This window comes from Myotis daubentonii, chromosome 8, assembly GCF_963259705.1.
Source record: "Myotis daubentonii chromosome 8, mMyoDau2.1, whole genome shotgun sequence".
NCBI lineage: Eukaryota > Metazoa > Chordata > Mammalia > Chiroptera > Vespertilionidae > Myotis > Myotis daubentonii.
The window spans coordinates 84,400,132-84,418,164 of record NC_081847.1 but is presented as its reverse complement, the minus strand read 5'-3'; the positions used below and the strand labels follow the sequence as shown (position 1 = coordinate 84,418,164).

At 45.6% G+C, this 18,033-nt stretch overlaps 1 protein-coding gene and 1 long non-coding RNA gene across 5 annotated transcripts in view; one reads left to right on the top strand and one right to left on the bottom strand.

The window, feature by feature from the left end:
- Window positions 1-12,637: 12,637 nt before the first annotated feature.
- On the bottom strand, window positions 12,638-16,212 carry LOC132240002 (uncharacterized). The gene is made up of 3 exons (XR_009454208.1): window positions 15,848-16,212; window positions 13,642-15,658; window positions 12,638-13,472 (listed from the first exon to the last, which is right to left on the bottom strand). It is a non-coding gene; the product is annotated as an uncharacterized LOC132240002 (long non-coding RNA).
- A 202-nt stretch (window positions 16,213-16,414) lies between these two features.
- The window catches only part of SMAD2 (SMAD family member 2), a 70,584-nt gene continuing 68,965 nt past the window's right edge, over window positions 16,415-18,033 (top strand). For all 4 annotated transcript variants that reach the window (XM_059707243.1, XM_059707241.1, XM_059707242.1 and 1 more), the window contains exons 1-2: window positions 16,415-16,691; window positions 17,021-17,104. The gene's annotated coding sequence lies outside the window, so the exon portion shown is untranslated. The remainder of the gene's footprint in view (window positions 16,692-17,020; window positions 17,105-18,033) is intronic.

Genomic DNA, 18,033 nt, shown 5'->3' with positions numbered 1-18,033 from the left:
AAATGCATACAATGGACACAAGACACTGGGGGGTATGGGAGGCTAGGGGAAGGTCAAGGGGAGAAAAAAAAAAAGGAGACATATGTAATACTCTTTGTAATACTTTAAGCAATAAAACAATAAAAAAAAATAAAGTCAAATGCATAGAACCGTTAAGCAAAAAAACACATTAATATACTCCGAAATATTACTTCAGTCACATAATTTTTATTGTGCAATTTTTTCTGACGACTAGTAAGATTGAACATTTTAAAAAATATGTCATTATATGTTTTTATTGCTTTATAATAGTTCTATTTATAGTAAGGCTGTTAACTCTTTTTATTTAATGTATCATTTTCCTATAATATGTTTTTTGGTCTTATAAAATGTTTTATGGAAACAGATATATAATTCTTGCATTTCTATTTCTTTCATGATATTATGCTTAGATAATCTGTCCTAAGACCATTTAAAATGTTTACTTATATTTCTTCCACATTTTTACATCACTAAGGTTTTTATTATTTTATTTTTCCCCTTTAATATATTTTATTTTTCCCCTTTAATATATTAATTTACTTTAAGATATAGTGTAAAGTGAAGCCCAAACTTGACTACTTCTAAGTTGCTGATTTTTCCAGAGTCATTTGGTGAATATTCTAGAAACAGAAATATTTCTATTGCTGTATTTGGTGTGGATGTATTAATTTATGCTTTTCATCACTTAACTTTTTGAATGACAAGCATATAGAACCTCTTACAATCTGATGAGTGGTTTCCTCCTGAGTAATCTCGTTAGAAGACTATAATTATTTTAAGGATGCTTCCATTGCTGGAAAATTCTTTGCTGATTTACTTTGGAAATTGGTTTTGGAAGCAGCTTTTGAGCCACATAGAAACCAGTCTGGTAACTTAATAATACTTCTCTTCGGACCCCAAATTGCACGCTGCAGCTCGATTACCCACCTTATTTGCCAGAGAATCTGATTCCAAATGACTCCTTTCTGTTTCCAAAAAGAAAATGCACTTAGAAACATGCTGAAGACAAGCAAAAGGATGGGGCTCCGTTCTGTTATGTTTGTTTTAATGTTGATCTTGTGACTTTGTAGTTGCATTTGATCAAGTGTGTATATGCATGTACGCAAATAAGTTTCTATCTCCCTGCTCTACATATTTGACTAGAGCTATAAATGAAAGTCTGACAAAGAGCCGTGCGCTCTTGGGAAGAAGGTACTGGCCTCTAAACTAACCCAGCGCTCCTTCTCTCTCCCTCCAGGAGGAGACTCATTGGCTCCTGATCCCGATTCAGATTCACCAATGGAAATAGCAAGTGATTCTTGGAATAAGATAAGCTCCGTATGTCAGTAGTAAAGCCCATGGTTCCATTTAATTTTTTCTAGGGCCCTACACACTTATAACAACAACGCTGACTAAAGGAAAGAAATGCCAAAATTAATAGCCCTCTGGATTTTATACATTTCCCAATTTTCTAATTGCTACAGCTATTGCCAACAAAACACACTGAAAGAATGCCCCGTAAGGAGAGGTCTCAGAACACACCACAGGATAGGACTGCAAATTTCAGTGATTACAAACAATTAGAGCGGGCAGCCAACATATAATTTTCCTTTTAGGCATGGACATAGAATGAAAAACTACTTACTAGGCTGGAATAGATAGAAATAGAGCCGTTTCCCTTTGTGTAAAAAATCGCACTTGATCAAGTGGAGATTAAAGCTAATGTGTTCTCCCCCCCATTTGCTTTTAAAATTGAGGGATGTGGAAATTAGTGAAATTAAATTCACAGCTGCATTAGTTGCAAGTAACAAAAAAATCTTATTTGATCTTGCATAAGCAAAACAGAGGAATGTTTGGGCTTGTGGGGAAAAGGAAAGAGTTGAACATCCAAACAGTGAGAGAATCAGGGATGCCGTGGGCCTCCAAGAATGATTGGAATCATGGCCCCAAGTAGGACCAGAACCGTCTCCCTCTGCTCTGCATTTTGGCTTCTTTCCGCACATTGGTTCATTCCATCTCACTTTGGACCAGACTTCTCCATGTGTCAGAAGGGATGTCTGTCCCCAACTACTAATTGTTATTATCTCTACTATTGGAGAGACACTGCCTGTCACATTGTTTTTGGTTTGAGGTCCAAAAATCCCGCTGTTGGAAGGCTACCATTCAGACTACAAATATTGTAGATCTCAACAATATCTGCACAGATAGGCATGAAGTGTCTAGGAAGGGGCACCTTTTCTAATTTCCACAAAGATGCCATATGGGCTTGTAGTGACCCTGGGTAGGGTTCTGATTGGCACAGGTTGGGTCACATGCCCACTCCTGGACCAGTCAACTATGGCCATAGAGTTGAGATCATCTAAGAACATGGCAGCCCCTATGGGATTCTTATAAGTGGAAGAGGAACAGTTTCTAGAGAAGAAAGGTACAGTTCCCTAAAGAAAGGGATATTTATCTGATGGGCAGAAAATATATTCATTGTCCACTATATAACTATCTATAGCAGTTTTGTGAGCCTACTGCACATTTTCTCTCTCCTTTGAAAGTATTTCTTGCTTCTACTCTTCTTTGCTAAATTTAAACTCTAATAGGGCAAGGACTGAAGCTCCATATGTTCCCAAAGCCAACACAAATACTATTTGTTAAAAGAATGCATCAGCCGGGCCAGTGTGGGTCAGTGGATTGAGCATTGCTCTATGCACCAGAAGGTCACTGGTTTGATTCACAGTCGCCAGTAGTGGGAGGCAGGAGGCAGCCGAACAATTGATGTTTCTTTCTCGCTCATCGATGTTTCTATCTCTCCCTCCCTCCCCCTTGCTCTCTCTCTAAAAATCAATACAAACATATTTTTAAAAGAATACAGCAATTAATTTATTAGATGGTTCAACTGAGTATAGGACATCTTTCTCTTCTTTATTTCTTACTTCCTTAAACAGTTAAAGTATTTTCTTTTAGTGAGGATTTGCGTGTGGTAAACTCTCTTGGGTTATGTGTAGGTGTCTATATTTTGCCATCTCTTGCATGACAATTTAACTGTGTATAAAATCCTAGGTTGCCAAATATATTTCTTGCATTTTGAAGATATTTATCCATTATCTTTTGGCCTATATGGTTGCTAATAAGAAACCAGCTGTTAGTCTAATTGTCACTTATTTATAGGGGATAGCTTTTTCTCTAACAATTCTTAAAGATTTTAATTTTGATATTTTGCAACTATAAAGTATCTAAGTGTGGATTCAGTTTTATTTTATTACCTGCTACTTGGTATTTTAAGCCAAGGATGTGTATCATCCCTTAATTCTGTTAAATTTTCAGCTGCCACCTCTTCAATTGTTGTTTCTCTCTATTCTTTTCTTTTGGAATCCTTATTAGATGTATTATTCAGTTTCTCAGTTTATTCTCCATGTTTTACAACTATTCATGAAAACTTTTTATGTGTTTTGTGCTGCATTCTGAATAAATTGTGATACTATCATTTAATCAACTCCTTTGTTCTTTAAAAGTATCCAGTGGCCTCATTTTTTTAAATTTCAAAATCTATATTTTTATTTCAAATTTTTAAAATCAATTTTGTCATATATAGATATTCTTATATCTGCCTGTTTGCTTTTTTATTTGTCTTTCATTTTATGGGTGTGATTTTAGCATGTAACATACTTATAGTTAGGTCTTTATTTTTTCAGAAGAACCTAAAATTTATCTCTAATGGAGCAAATTTGTATTTCATTTTATATTTTTAGGGACAATTTTTAAATTTTATTTTTCAATTATAGTTGACATTCAAAATTATTCATAGTTTTAACAATACCAGCAAATTTGTATTTTAATTACTGATTTCCACTGTGACCTTTCTTAGCCTTAGATTTCTGCATATGCCTTATATAATTTTAGTTTGTAAACTCACTTGGAGAAGGGGAGTTATTTCTATCTCTCTTCTTTATTTAGTAGATTTGTGATTGTTTCTTATTAGTCTCCCCCACCCTCATTCCACTATGTCAGTCTAGGTCTTCTATATGGTTCTTACACATATAACTAGGCCTGATGTATGCAGGTGGGGTTCTGGTCCTATAATGTAGGAGAATGTTTCAGAGCCAGTCATCAGGCCATTCACTGGGCAGCTTATTTCAGTTCCTGGTCATGGGACTGTGTTTCTGTCCCCTCCCTTCCTAGATGTCCCTCCTGCCTTTATAAAACCTGTAAGCACACACATGAGTCAACAACTTTTCTTTTCCAGCTTCCCTTCATGATCAGGAACATCCGTGATCTTGGCTTCCGTACCCTCATGTGGGGCACGTTACTCTGGGGGAGCTGAACACCTGGCCGCCGCCGCTGCCTCCAGACCAGAAGGCCGGCGTGCCATGGCTTCGGCTCTGTTTCCTCCTTGATGTTGTGTTGTTTCTGGGTCATGGAGATTTGTATCTTGTTTTTGAACTGGTGGTGCTATTTTAGTGTTATTTTTTATAGTCGTCTATTACTGCTATGCTTTGGAGTAAAAGGGATGCTTCAGAATTTGCCATCTCCACTGGAAATGTTAACTCCATCATTTCACAGTAAGGAGGTGAAGGGGTTATTCATCAGATTGAACACTAGCATGTGTACTCATTTATTTATACTTTATTCCAGAAATGATTTGAGGAATTTTTCTATAATACTTAAATAGTAAAATAAAATGAGTTTTAAGAGGGAATAGTCATTAGCATAGAATATTAAAATTAGGAGGAAAATATACAATTCACATATTCACACATAGGCTGCATCTTTGGCCCTGAAATTCCAGGATAGCCGATGTGAATAAGCACAATAGATTACCTAGTTCTCTCTTTCTACAATGAAAACCCTTGCCAGTTTTTTTGAGAGAAATAAAGTATTTTTCTGGCAACAAGTTATAAGATAAAGTGGTCCTATGTGCATCATAGCGGGGCACTGAGAAGTGAGACAGATGATGCCTTCGACAACTCTGTTACAACATTAGCTTCCCAACAGAACCTAAGCCATAATGCCCACTCAGCGAGCATATGGCAGCTTTGAGACAAACTCAGGTATGAGTCTTTTTTTTTCTCTCAGAGCATGTTTGTCACAGCTGGGGACAGCGGAACAAGGAAGGGCTGGGACAGAAGAAGGAACAGGAGAGAGTCTCGGTGGTGCTCTCCTCTGGCTCCCTAGAAATGTTAGAGGAAAGAAGCGAGCCAAGGTGGGGCTGCTGGCAGCTCTCTGAAAAGTCAGAGAAATCGGGGCCTTGGAGACAGGTTCAAGGGGTTAACCTGGGATGAGCTGCCACTACCCACTGCTCCCCTCATTACAAGTCTCACGGGAGCCCTTAGAATTTAGGAGAAAAAGTAAAGATGCACACCTGAGGGGGAAGAAAGGCATGGGGGTGCTCCAGAGAGAGCCCGCCAGGAAGGAGTCTTAATCAAGTAATGCTCACAATACTTCCTCCTCTCTGTGGCTCTAAAAGATCTCCATCTAAGAACCTTGCGTTAGATCACTTTGACCAAAATGAGGCAAGAGGTCACTTCCCTTATTAGTTATTACTAGAGGCCCGATGCACGAAAATTCGTGCAAGAGTAGGCCTTCCTACCCCCGGCTGCCGGCACCGGCACCCAGGACCTGGGCTGGCTTCCCCCTGGGCCGCCCGCAGGCACCCGGGACCCTGGCTGGCTTCCCTCTAGCCCCGGCTTTGTCAGGAAGGACGTCCGGAAGACGTCCGGTCTAATTAGCATATTACCCTTTTATTATTATAGATATTTTTATTGTTGTTGCAAAAGACAGGAACTCAGCTCCAACTAGCTTTAGCAAATCAAAATGAAAGTTTTTACAAAATTTTTATTGTCTCATGAAACCAACTAAATAATTACAGAGAAGGCAGGGTAGCTCTGGCTATCGAAACAACTGACTTCTGGGAATCAAACGCTGCCAGGATCCTCTCCATCGTATTTCTCTTCTGTCTTATGTTGCCCTAATTCCTTCTTTCTCTCTGTGGGGCATTGTAGGTGGCCAGAGGCAGTTTCAGCCTCCTGACCAGAGGAAAGAGTACTTCTCCCGTGGATCAAGCTGTAACACACCTTAGGGAATATTGACTGCTGTGGTTGGGATCTTATGCCCTCTATGAACCTACATTGATATTTATTAAGCACTTATTATGTACCAAGGTCTGTCCTAGAAGCTTTGAGTGGATTATAACATTAAATCTTCAGAATAACCCCATAGGAGCAGTAGAAGGCGAAGATAACCACTTTTCTATAGGTGATTTTCTCTTGGTCTTGGCCTCCCAGTTCCTTAATCCCTCACCTGCAGTGACCTTGCCTTTCACCCTACCAAGCCACTTACACACTCCCACGATTATGCCCTAAAATTTACCTTTAATAACAGCATAATCCCAATGTTGTGTCCCACTCTCCAGTCACTACTTCTGGTACCCTGACTGCGGCATTCTTAGACTTCACTAGGTCCTCCAATCCATTGATCCTATCACCTTTCATTGTTTTATCAACACTTTCTATCCTCTATCCCCATAATCCTGTTTTTAATTCTCTCCTTTTCTGGGTTAAAAACTATGCTCCATCATTGTTCTGCTCAGAAGCTGATCGTGAGACCAGGATCTGAGTGCCAGTAGTTTGAGAGGTGATCCCAGGAAGTGTTGGTAGGGGTGTAAGAAAGTCAGAAAGGGAAGGAAAGGAAGTGAATAAAGAGAATTTATTGAACAGGTGTGTAAAACCCCTCAGATTTATTCCCTTCGCTGAGGCAAAGAAACTAGGGTAACCCTTCCTGCATTGGCTGGAGTTTATTCCTGGGAGCACTGACATCCCAGCACTTCTGGCCTGCCTGGAACACAGGCCAACAGAAAGTTGGATGGGGAGTTGCAACAGCTTGGCATAAAAAGCCAACAATTTGTACGGCTATGGAGTACCCCTTGCTTGGGGTAATCTTATGATTGCTGGTGAGAAGCAGATCCCAATTACAATATAGAAGCCAAAAATGTCAGCACCTCACCTTCCCGGCCCTGCCTGCAACTGCTGCAAAAAACAAACGCTGAACTTGGTAAACCTAAGGGATCTGCCCAGCTTCAAAGAGGGAGCTCTGGGAATGCAAAGGAGGTTTGGTGGAGAATCCATTCTGGTGGCAATAACAGGTACTGGAGTGACATCTGGTTTCCAGGAGCAACAGGGCTGGTAATGCCAATGATGGGTGGTGCCAGTGTCCAGTGCCATTGAATTGGAAGTGTAAACTGAGGTACCTTGTGTTGAATGGTGGTGGCAGTGATGGCCACCTCCCTCAACATGCTGTATTGTGATCTTGGCTGTGATCCTAGCTGCTGCCCAGACTTCCTTGTTTTTGCTTATTGTCGGAACCTAATTTTGCAGCCTTCCCAGCAATTGTGTCAGCATCCCAATAGCTTTTCAACAAATTCCTTTCTTCTTAAGTCAGCAATGTCAACTTCTTCTGTTGCTTGCAACTAAGAACCCCAGCTATTACAAAGGATACTGGATGGGTGGGTAAGTGGTTGGGTGGATGGATGGATGAATAGATGAATGGAGCTACATGAATAGAGGTTAATCAGGCACAAATGCATTCCAGGCAGAACAAAGAGCACAGCCTAGCCACTGAGAAATGAGAGAGCATGGTGTACTGGAAAAACTGCCAGGAGTTCAGTCTGGCTGGGGGCCAAGGAGTAAGGTAGGGAGTGGTGAGGTGTAAAGCTAAAGAACTAACTAGGACAGCTCATGAAGGATCTTTTAGGCATGCTAAAGAGTCTTGATTCTATCCGGAAAAAAAAATTTAATCAAGATAGTGACATCAGATTTGCAATTATAAAATATGGCATCAAAAGAAATCCTGGCAGCAGGGAGAATGGTTAGGAGGGGAGCAAGGCTGGATACATGAAGACCAGTTAAGTAGCTATGGCAATAATTCCAATGAAAGATGACAAAGGTCTGAATCAAGGCAGTGAGCTTGGAGAGGAAACATTGGATCTGAGATGTATTATCCTATATAATAAAAGCCTAATATGCAAATCGACTGAACCACAGAATGACTGGTGGAACAACTATTGTCTTTATGACGTTCACTGACCACCAGGGGGCAGATGCTCAACGCAGGAGCTGCCCTCTGTCCTATGGGCCAGGCCAACCCAGGTGGGTGCTAGCGGGGGATCCTACCCGTGCACAAATTTCGTGCACTGGGCCTCTAGTACAGTGGTTGGCAAACCACGGCTCGCAAGCCACATGTGGCTCTTTGGCCCCTTGAGTGTGGCTCTTCCACAAAATACCATGTGTGGGCGTGCACGTACAGTGCGATTGAAACTTCGTGGCCCATGCACAGAAGTTGGTTTTCGGCCTGGGCGAGTCTATTTTGAAGAAGTGGTTCGGAAGTGGGGGGTGTTGGTCAGTTGGGCAACGGGAGACGCGGAGCAGGCGAGCCGCGGGATACGCAGCGAGGGGGAGGCGCGCGCGATTCATGCACAAGTTGAGTGAGCCAGTCAGTGAGCAGTCTCATTGTGCAGTGGTTAGTGCCAGTCGTGTCCGCCAATCGTGTGGGGGTGACAAAAGTACCTACTCAAAGCATAAAGTTACCTGTATTTTTCCAACCAGCTGCAAATCCTACAGGTATTTTTGTCATCAATTTAAGAATTGTAATTATTTTGTGTTGGTGGCTTTATTATTATAAAATGAAACTTATCTGCTTAAGGGGTTTAAATGCCTAACCTTGCTAAATAACTTCTCTCGCTTACTGTTTATTTCCTTCCTTAGCACTCATGACAACTGCAATTATTTGATGTGACTATTTATTTAAAGTTGATCTTCCTCACTAGAATGTAAGTTCCAGAAGGATGTCATATTATCTCCAGCCTTCGACACATAATAGGCATTCCATAAATATATTAGTATATTGAACTCATGTTGTTAATACTAAGTACTCAATCCAAAATTATTAATTAAGTTAATACCTACCTAAATAGTTTAAGTTTAAAAAATTTGGCTCTCAAAAGAAATTTCAATCATTGTACTGTTGATATTTGGCTCTTTTGACTAATGAGTTTGCCAACCACTGCTCTAGTATATTATGAAGTTAGAGACAAAAAGCATTTTGTTCTCATTTCAATATACAGAAATTAAGGAAGAAAGATCATGGATGAGTCCAAATTTTCAGCTTAAGTCAGTAGATGATAATGACACTTATGCATGCAATCATTCATTCAACAAAAATTTAATTAACAATTATTGTAGGAGGTACTGGATACAGACCTGGTCCTACCTTTGCTGTGGTAATACTCTATTTTAGGCTCAGTTTATGAGCCTCTTCTCAGATTTTCTGGGCGTTAGCTTCTCTGGGACTCTTGGCATTTTGCTCTGTTTCAGCAGCCACCATGAGTGACTTAGTTAAGTCCCTTGTGGTTTGATTGTCCAAGGCCGACCAGCCACATACCCACTGACTCCTCCCATCACTTCTGGACTCTAGGGCAGGGCACTTGGCTTTCTGAGTGGCTATCAAAGAATATGGATAACACAACTGGGCAGTGTGGGAAGTTAGCTTCCTGTGGGACAATCTTTGACTAACAGGAAACAGGGGACATAAAGTGCCTCCCTTCCTGGGATTGCTCCAAAACGTGATCACTCCATATTGTCTATATGAAGATGTTCTGTATGGCCAAGTGGTTGCACCTGTTAAGAGACTGGCTGTTACTCTTCAAGGCTTGTCATTAGCGGTGATTATCACAGTGATGCATCACCATGCATTGCTCCCCATTTTTCCTTACCTTTTTCCTCACTGTTGCTGCTTTGGGATAATACCTCCTAAATAAAGCCTCGGCCCTCAATCCTTGAACCAGGCTGTTTTCTAGGGAGCTGGGCTAAGACACACCCACACAGACAAATAGAAGATGAGTTTGAGTGAACTTAAGTAAAAATTATCCATCCATTCAAAAATATTTATTGAGCACCTCCATATATATTTGAATTAGGGATGCTATGGTGAAGAATACAGACATGTTTCCTGCTCTTGTTGAGCCTACCTTCAATGGGGAGTGGTAGCAAATAATAAGTCAGCACAGAAATAAATGAGCGTAATTACAGATAGTGACAACAATTTTAAAGAGCAATTTATGATGTGATAGTGGGACTGGTATATGTGTGGGTGGTCAAGGGGACAAAGAATAGGTAGAAGGAAAAGCCTTCTCTAGAAGGAGGATCAGGTCTTTCACAAAATGTCACCGGGAGAATGAACCTGGAAACAGACATGTTGTATAGTATTGGGGTTTAGATGCAGACAGGAAATGTACCCCTAATTTGACTATAAAAAAGTTGGTCATGACATATGCATAGAAAATAATGGGAATAGGGAGATTGAAGAGAGTAGAGAAGGGATGAGGGTGCAGACCAGGGACAGGTAGAAGAGTTAGTGAGCAGTGCCAGAGCAGAAAAGGTAGCCACTATGTGTATAATCCCTGACACTAAGTGGCCATAGAACTTTGGAGAAGCCTAGTCCTTGGTTTTCTTAGCTCCAAAATAAGGGTATTGATCAAGCTCCATGATTGTATGAAGGCAAGAAAGAGCTGAAATGAAAACTCTATGTAGCTATGTAATTTACCCCTTGAAATACAGCACTGAAGTCTTTAGGACCCAGTAATAATTGGCTTTCTCTCACCATTAATTATATTCTGGCCATTTATCAGGTAACACAATTGTCAGACTCCCTCACCAAAATGTCTTTTTCATAACTGAGAACTGTTTACAGTAAAGACAAACAATTGGGGCTCATTAAATCAATTATTAGGACACTGATTATGCATCTATTGTCTACTCTAGTCAGTTAAGTTCAATAAGCTGTTCAGTATTCATCAGAACAATTATGCTAATAAGCTTGAAATTTCCCAAGAGTATTATACTTTCACACACTTATCCTGCCTACCAGCAGTCTGGCTCAGTCAATATTGTCACACACAGACAATCTATCCTATATAATAAAGGCTAATACGCAAACAGACGGAATGGCGGAACCACCGAACAACTGAACAACTGGTCGCTATGATGTGCGCTGGCCAGCAGGGGGTGTGCATGGAACATGGCAGGCGATGGTTGCAGTGAGATAGTGGAAGAGGTGAGTGGGGGCACCAGACCAAGACAGGGCACTGGTTGCTGTCATCAGGGTGAGCCTCTGGTGGTTACTAAAAATTCTTTGCTACTGCGCCATGGTCCCACCTGGCGCTTGCACCTGCTGCCAGTGCTGGCTCTGCTTCCACTCACTGCCAGCGCCAGCCCCACTCACACCTGCAGCCAGTGCTGGAACCTCTGCTCGCACCTGCTGCCGGCGCCTGGCACCGGTCCCGATAGTTTGGTGCTGTCAGCAGGTGCCAGCCCCAATTGCCCCTCATGGCTTCTCCACCTCCCCCTGCTCCTGAGGGGCGATCGGGGAAGCAGCTGCTGCTCGCACCCACTGATGGCGCCAGCTCCGGTTGCACCTGCTGCTGGTGCTGGCCCCAATTGCTCTGCGCCATCAGTTGATGCGAGTGGGGTTGGTGCCATCAGCACATGGGAGCAGTGGCAGCAGGAGTGGGGCCCGCAGCAGGAGGGGCCAGGCAGTGACACAGAGGATGGGCTGAGACCCACCCCTGTGCCCAATGCAGCCTCGAAGCCCACAGTTCCTTCCAAGGTGCACGAATTCATGCACTGTGCCCCTAGTATATACATAAAAGCCATGTGACTGGAATGATCGGTCACTATGATGTGCACTGCAGCCAGCCAACTGGCCCAATCAGGGACAGGTGGGCCAGCCAACCTCCGTGGCCCCTCCCTCTGGCAGGCCAGGCCCCGATTGGCCCCCTACCGGGGAGAGCTGGCCAGACCCCTCCCGTGCATGAATTTGTGCACCAGGCCTCTAGTTATAAATAAGGCATAAGGCCCTACTGTTGACATATGACTACCAAATTATGCCCCCTCATAATAGAATTGTAAATAATTTGTACATTTGTTCTTTTAGGGTTTAGATATTGGCCTGTTTTCCCCACCCCCAAAATATGTAGATTTTAGATAATATTTAAATGCCTTATGGGAGTATTCATTGCATTGGCATTGTATTATAACACTACAAGTAATATTTGAACAGTCACTGAATTAGCTATCTAATGATCAATAAAGCCAATGATCATTTGTTTTTAAATGTATAAGAAATATATTGTCAGCTGTCTGGAGAATAAGAAACATAACTTGTTTTCCCCAAATATTTTTCTCTCAACAAGAGGCAACTTTTCTCTCAGTCTCTTTACCTCTTTTTAAAAAAAATCCCTAACTCACCCAGCTGGTATGGCTCAGTGGTTGAGCATTGACCTATGAACCAGAGGTCACCTTTGATTCTCTGTTGAGGCATATGCTCAGGTTGTGGCTCGATTAATCCCCAGTGGGGGGTGTGCAGGAGGCAGCCAATCAATGATTCTCTTATCATTGAGATTTCTATTTCTCTCTCCCTTTCCCTACCTCTCTGAATCAATAAAAATATATAAAGAAAAACAAACAAAAACCCTACCTCAATGGTTTGTTTTCTTGAGTGATTTTGGCCACAGAATAATAATAATTTTCCATCATAATCAACCATTGCTTTTATGATTGGCACATAACAGATACAGATAAATACTTGCTGGATCCTTTTTTTTTTTTTTTGTATATGCTTTATTCTTGTCTCCATCAGATGTTAGTTTTCATTTTTAACAAAAGCTAGCATGTGAATAAGGAATGTGTGTGTGTGTGTGTGTGTGTAGGCAGGTGTACACATCTTCAATACAAATTCTTTTAAAACATAAAATTTCATTGTATTGAGATAAAAATCCAGCTGATATTGAATTTTTTCTATCATTATTTACAACAAAAGTAACCCCACAACATTTGTTGTTTACAATTTTTACTGAGGTTATTTCATGTAATCAGTGTCCTTTCAGGTGCAAATAACTGGATGTTTCCTTAAGAAGTAGCAATGCTCACTGCAACTTAGCTCCACCAGGATGAGTAAATACAGAGATCAGATGGTGAGGAGATGCTCCATGGCCGTACTGAGAAGGATGGGGCAAAGCTGTGTGGAATGCTTGTGGACCTATAGCACACACAGAATGCTATACAAATGCTGTCTTTCACTTCAGTTACTTAGTCTTTTGGTAAGGGTGTGGGAAGACAACTGAGAATGAGATGCTTTCCTTATCCTTCAGGAATGTACAATCTAAATGGGGAGACAAAACATACACACATGAGAAAGCTAAAAACCTTCTCAAGACTAAAGTAACAGGCCAAGATTAATCAAAGATTAATATCATCCAGGAAAGGCTTTCCAGATTTCATAAGAGAGATGGACTACGAGTTGTATCTTTTGAAAAATCAACATGTGGATAAGTATTTTTAAAAATTCAAACTACAGAAGAAATAATAATGAACTTTAAGTTTTCCACTCATGACTTCCAAGTTCTCATTCCAGAAGCAACCATTACCATTTTTCTTATACAGTGGGGCCTTGACTTACGAGTTTAATTCGTTCCGAGACCGAGCTCATTCAGGAGCTCGTTAACTCAAATTACTCTATCAACTCAATGCAAAAAATCTGCGGAGAGACAGCTGGTATCTCAAAAAACTCGTTAGTCGGGACACTCGTAAGTCAAGGCCCCACTGTATGTCTTTCTAGTACACTTAACTACTTTTAAATTGATTCTGAATTGATTTTAATTTCATTGACTTTGCAGTGTCATGAGTGATGAAGGGTTAAACTTAGTGTCTATTCACATAAAAATAAGATTCACTCAATATAATTTATGCAATAGGAATCTACTGATGATAGGTCTTGAAGTACCCTAGTGGATTTCCCAGTTGATTGTTGCCACGGCAATCCTTCTCCGTCTGCCTTAAGTTTCTGTCTTGACCCACTTTGGTTTAGACACATTTCTAGCAGAGGGGACAGTAGGCATGTTCCCATTTCAAAACCCTATGGGAAATGCATTGGTAGCCAGATTGCACCTCCTCCCATTTATTCAATCTCACAGATCCTAAAAGGATTCCAGAATGGAAGTTAGGGACTCAAAAGTCTGACACTTTGGGAAGATGGTCTTAAACTTCAAGCATATCATCCTACTGAATTACTGTACCCTTGAATTATACCCTAACTCCCATAGCAGATTCTTCTGGAATCCCGCCAGCTCAGGAATCCCCCATCACCCAGATGGATACCAAATGTACATCCTGGTCACATAGGAAAAAATATTTGTGTGATCCAGGGTAGCTTTATTTTTTAAAAAAATAAATTTTTATTGATTTCAGAGGAAGGGAGAGGGAGAGAGAAACATCAATGATGAGAATCATTGATCAGCTGCCTCCTGCACGCCCCCTACTGGGGATGGAGCCTGCAACCTGGCATGTGCCTTGTCAGGGAATTGAAACGCGACCTCCTAGATCAACACTCAACCACTGAGCCATGCATGCCAGGCCCAGGGTAGCTTTTAATAGGCCATTTCATATTAAAATGGTTGGCATGGGTCAGCAGGAAGGACCAAAAACCAGAAACAGCCTTCCTACATGTAAACTGAAGAGCCTTTGCCCTGGCCTAGACCATCCTCCCTGGTGGCTCCGGGATATGGAAGCAGAGGCTTAGGAGATGGATCAGTTCCATCAGTTGGCTTCCTGGGTGGCTTTCACAAGCTATTTTACACGGTGGATGAGTAGAGCTGCCTCTAAGCTGGCAATGGAAGAAAACACCCTGGAGGTCAACTTCTGAAGAATTTCTGCTAAGTTTATCTTAGCATAAATACATGAAGGCAACCGGAGGGAAGAAATGTTAACAATTACTGATTTTCTTTGCACGTCAAAGCCCTGTGATATGTATTGTTTTATTTAGTCACCACACAGCTACATTTGAATAGCTACCATTGCAGGTGAGTTCCACTTGCCGGAAGGTCACAGATTCGGAACACAGTAGAACTAAAAACGACAATTTGCCTCTCTCCGGGGTTCGTGTCTTTCATCACAGCTTTTCGGCGGGAAGAGTACTTCTGTGTTCGAGGAGGGAGATGGCGGGCATGAAGATTCTGAAAGGACTTCTGGAGAACCTGTAAGACTCAGGGGATGGCCAGGTACCTCTCCACAAGACACCTTCCTCGGAGGAGCCTCCATATCTGAAAGGAAAGCATACACTTCAAGAACTCCGACTGTTGGTGCTTCTTGTTGACTCGTTTATATTGTCAGTGCCCCTTTCCTGCTTAAGCCGCCACATGAACTTCACGAAGGAGCCCATGAAATCGGGCGCTGCACAGGGAGCCCCGAAAACTGCCGTGTCTCGGCCACCAACCACCTGTGTGAGACCTAACTTTCTTTTTAACTTTTGTTCTGTGGTGCTCCCTGCCCGATGGACTAAGTGTTCAATAAATACCGGATGTGATGGATTAGTCGGGTTCCATAGCTCAGCAGAGATCTGGGTGTCCCTGGGGTGAAAGCGAAGTTACCCGAGTGCAGTTACGCCCCCACCAGCTTTGGGCAGCGAGCAGCTTGCTAGCAGTTAAGGGCCTTGCAGCGCAGGTGCTGGGGGCCTACCACCACCGGAACAGCGGAGAAATGAAGGGAAAGAGTATCCGGCAATGAAGGGGCATCGAGCTTATTTCTCGGACTTCACAAGGGTGGTTCACAGCACGCATCATCAGCTGCATTTGTTACCGAAGAGAGAGCCAAGCTTCAGGTTAAACCTGGCACCCCTCACCCTGGCCCTAAAGCCCACAGGTCCCCGCCCCAGGGGCGTATTTACATCCCGGACCCCGCCCCCATCTCAGCCCGGGGCCCCGCCCACTCGCCCGCTCCTTCGCCTAGGGGCGCGCCCGGAGTGGCTTCTGTACCGCGGCTTCGGCGGAACCGTCCTCCGGCCCCTGGCTCGTCCTGTCCTCCAGGCTGGCTCGGTTCCTCCGAGGGGATGAGCACTTGCCCCTCCGCGGCTTGCTGAGGAAAGGTGGGCCCAGCGGCGGCCCTCCCAGGCCCCACCCAATGGCGCTGGAGAGACCGAGAAGGGGACCCAGGGCCGAGGCAGGGGGACGGGTGACCCCGGGGCTGTCTCCCCACTGCGGCAGGACACGTGCTTCCCCGCCATCCCCTCCCACAGCCTCTCTGGGAGCTCCCCGAAGACGAAGTCAACCGAAACCGGGGGCGTCCCACCCAACTCGCCCACCGCCGCCGGCCCGGCCGCGCCTCGCCTCGCCTCACGCTCTACGGGGGAGGCGGGACCAATCAGGGAGCGACGTCTCCCTTCCGATTCGAGGCTCCCGACGCGCGGCTCACACCCCGAGCACCTCGCGCGCTGATTGGCTGCGCGCGCCGCCGGTCGGGCCGAGAGGGCAGGGCGGGCCAGGGGTTGGGGGGGGGAAGGAGGCGGGGAGGTAGTGGCCGGGACTCTCGAAGCCCCGCTCGCGCCCCGGCCCTGCTCGGGAGCTCGGCCTCCTTCCTTCCCTCCTCCGCTTGTCCTGCCTTTCGTGCGTGCCGAGGGCTGCGATCGGCCGGCGTGCCTCGCGCCCTAACGGGCGGCCGGGGGCGCCAATCAGCGGGCGGCAGGGTGCCAGCCCCGGGGCTGCGCCGGCGAATCGGCGGGGCTCGCGGCCTGGGGTGGGAGGCGGGTCTACCGCGCGGCCGCGGCGGCGGAGGAACAGCTCCCAGCCAGCAGCCCGCGAGCTCCGAGCGAGCCTCCCGGAGGTGGGTGCGCCGCGCCGTTGCGGCCGGCGGCGGAGGGCGCGGGGCGGAAGCGGAGGTGGGCCGGCGGGCGCGGCGGGGAGGGCTCGGTGGTCCGGGCGGCGCGGGGTGGGAGGGATGCGGGCGCGCGCCTGAGGGGAGGAGGGGCGGCGGCGGCGGGACGCGCGTCCCCACCCCCTCCTTCTCGCGGGCGGCGTCCGGGCCCGCGTCCCCTCCCCGCGCGCCGGGGCCGCGGGCCGGGCACTCGCTGGGGAGGCGGGGCGGGAGGCCGGGCGGCCGCCAGAGTGTTTTCAGTTCCGCCTCCAACCTCCCATTCCCCTCTCCCCTCTCAGCCCCTCATCCCGTTCGGAAGAGGAAGGAACAAAAGGTCCCGGACCCCCGGCTCCGACGGGGCGGGACCCGGAGCCTCGGTCCAGGTAAAGCCGCGCGCCCGGCGGGCCCCTGGGGCCAGGGGTGTGTTCGTGCGGAGCTCGGGTCCTTGAGGCTCCGCGTCGCCTCGCCTCGCCACGGGGGCTGGTGCCGAGGTGCGGCCAGGTCCGGGCGGCGGGGCGCCCGGCGCTCGGGGTGCGGGAACGCGGGGCCGGGCAGGCCACCGGGAAGGGGTCGGCGCCCGGAGCTGCCCGCCGGCCGGCCCGGGGCCCGCGGGGGCCCTTCCCCTCGGTCGCGAGCAGCAGTTGGTAGTTTGCGGTGCGGGTTTCCAGAGCCGGAGAGACGGCTCTGGGTGAGGAGTCGCCGGGAAGCCGTGTTGGGAGCGGGCGATCCGTGGCGGCCACTTGCTTTCTGGCCCCGTAACCTTTGTTGGCCATTCTGGTCTGGGGGTGCCGGGGTGCGCTCGCCCCGACGAGCCGGCGGCCCTTCTCCCTCACTTGGGAAAGTTCCTCGGAGCGGAGCCTGGCAGGTTTTCCCACCCGCCTTTGGAGAGCGAGCGGAGGGATTTCGCGTATTTCAAACTTGGTCTTCAAATGTGCAACTTGAGTTGTTTTGTTCTCGCCTGGGGGCGGCGGGGAGATACTGTCCCTGGGTTGGGTACTTGTGTCTTCTGCTTACTTAATCCTTATGTGGTTAATGGTTTCCTTTTGATCCTAAACAAAGGAAAAACAGCTCCTGGGTTGGTTTTTGTCATTCCTTCCTCTCGACCCTTTGGCTAAATGCTACGTGTTAGTTGTCATCTGCGCCTTGGAAAGGGCCATCTCCAGGTAAACGCGATTGGAAGCAGCATTTCCCCTCTGCCGTGCCGTGCCGTGCCTGTTCCAGTTTGGAGTAGTTTACATTCTGGTGTTTTAAGTGACACATGTAAGGTAATGGTTAATAAGCAAATGGTCACGCAAACTTCCAATTCCATCTT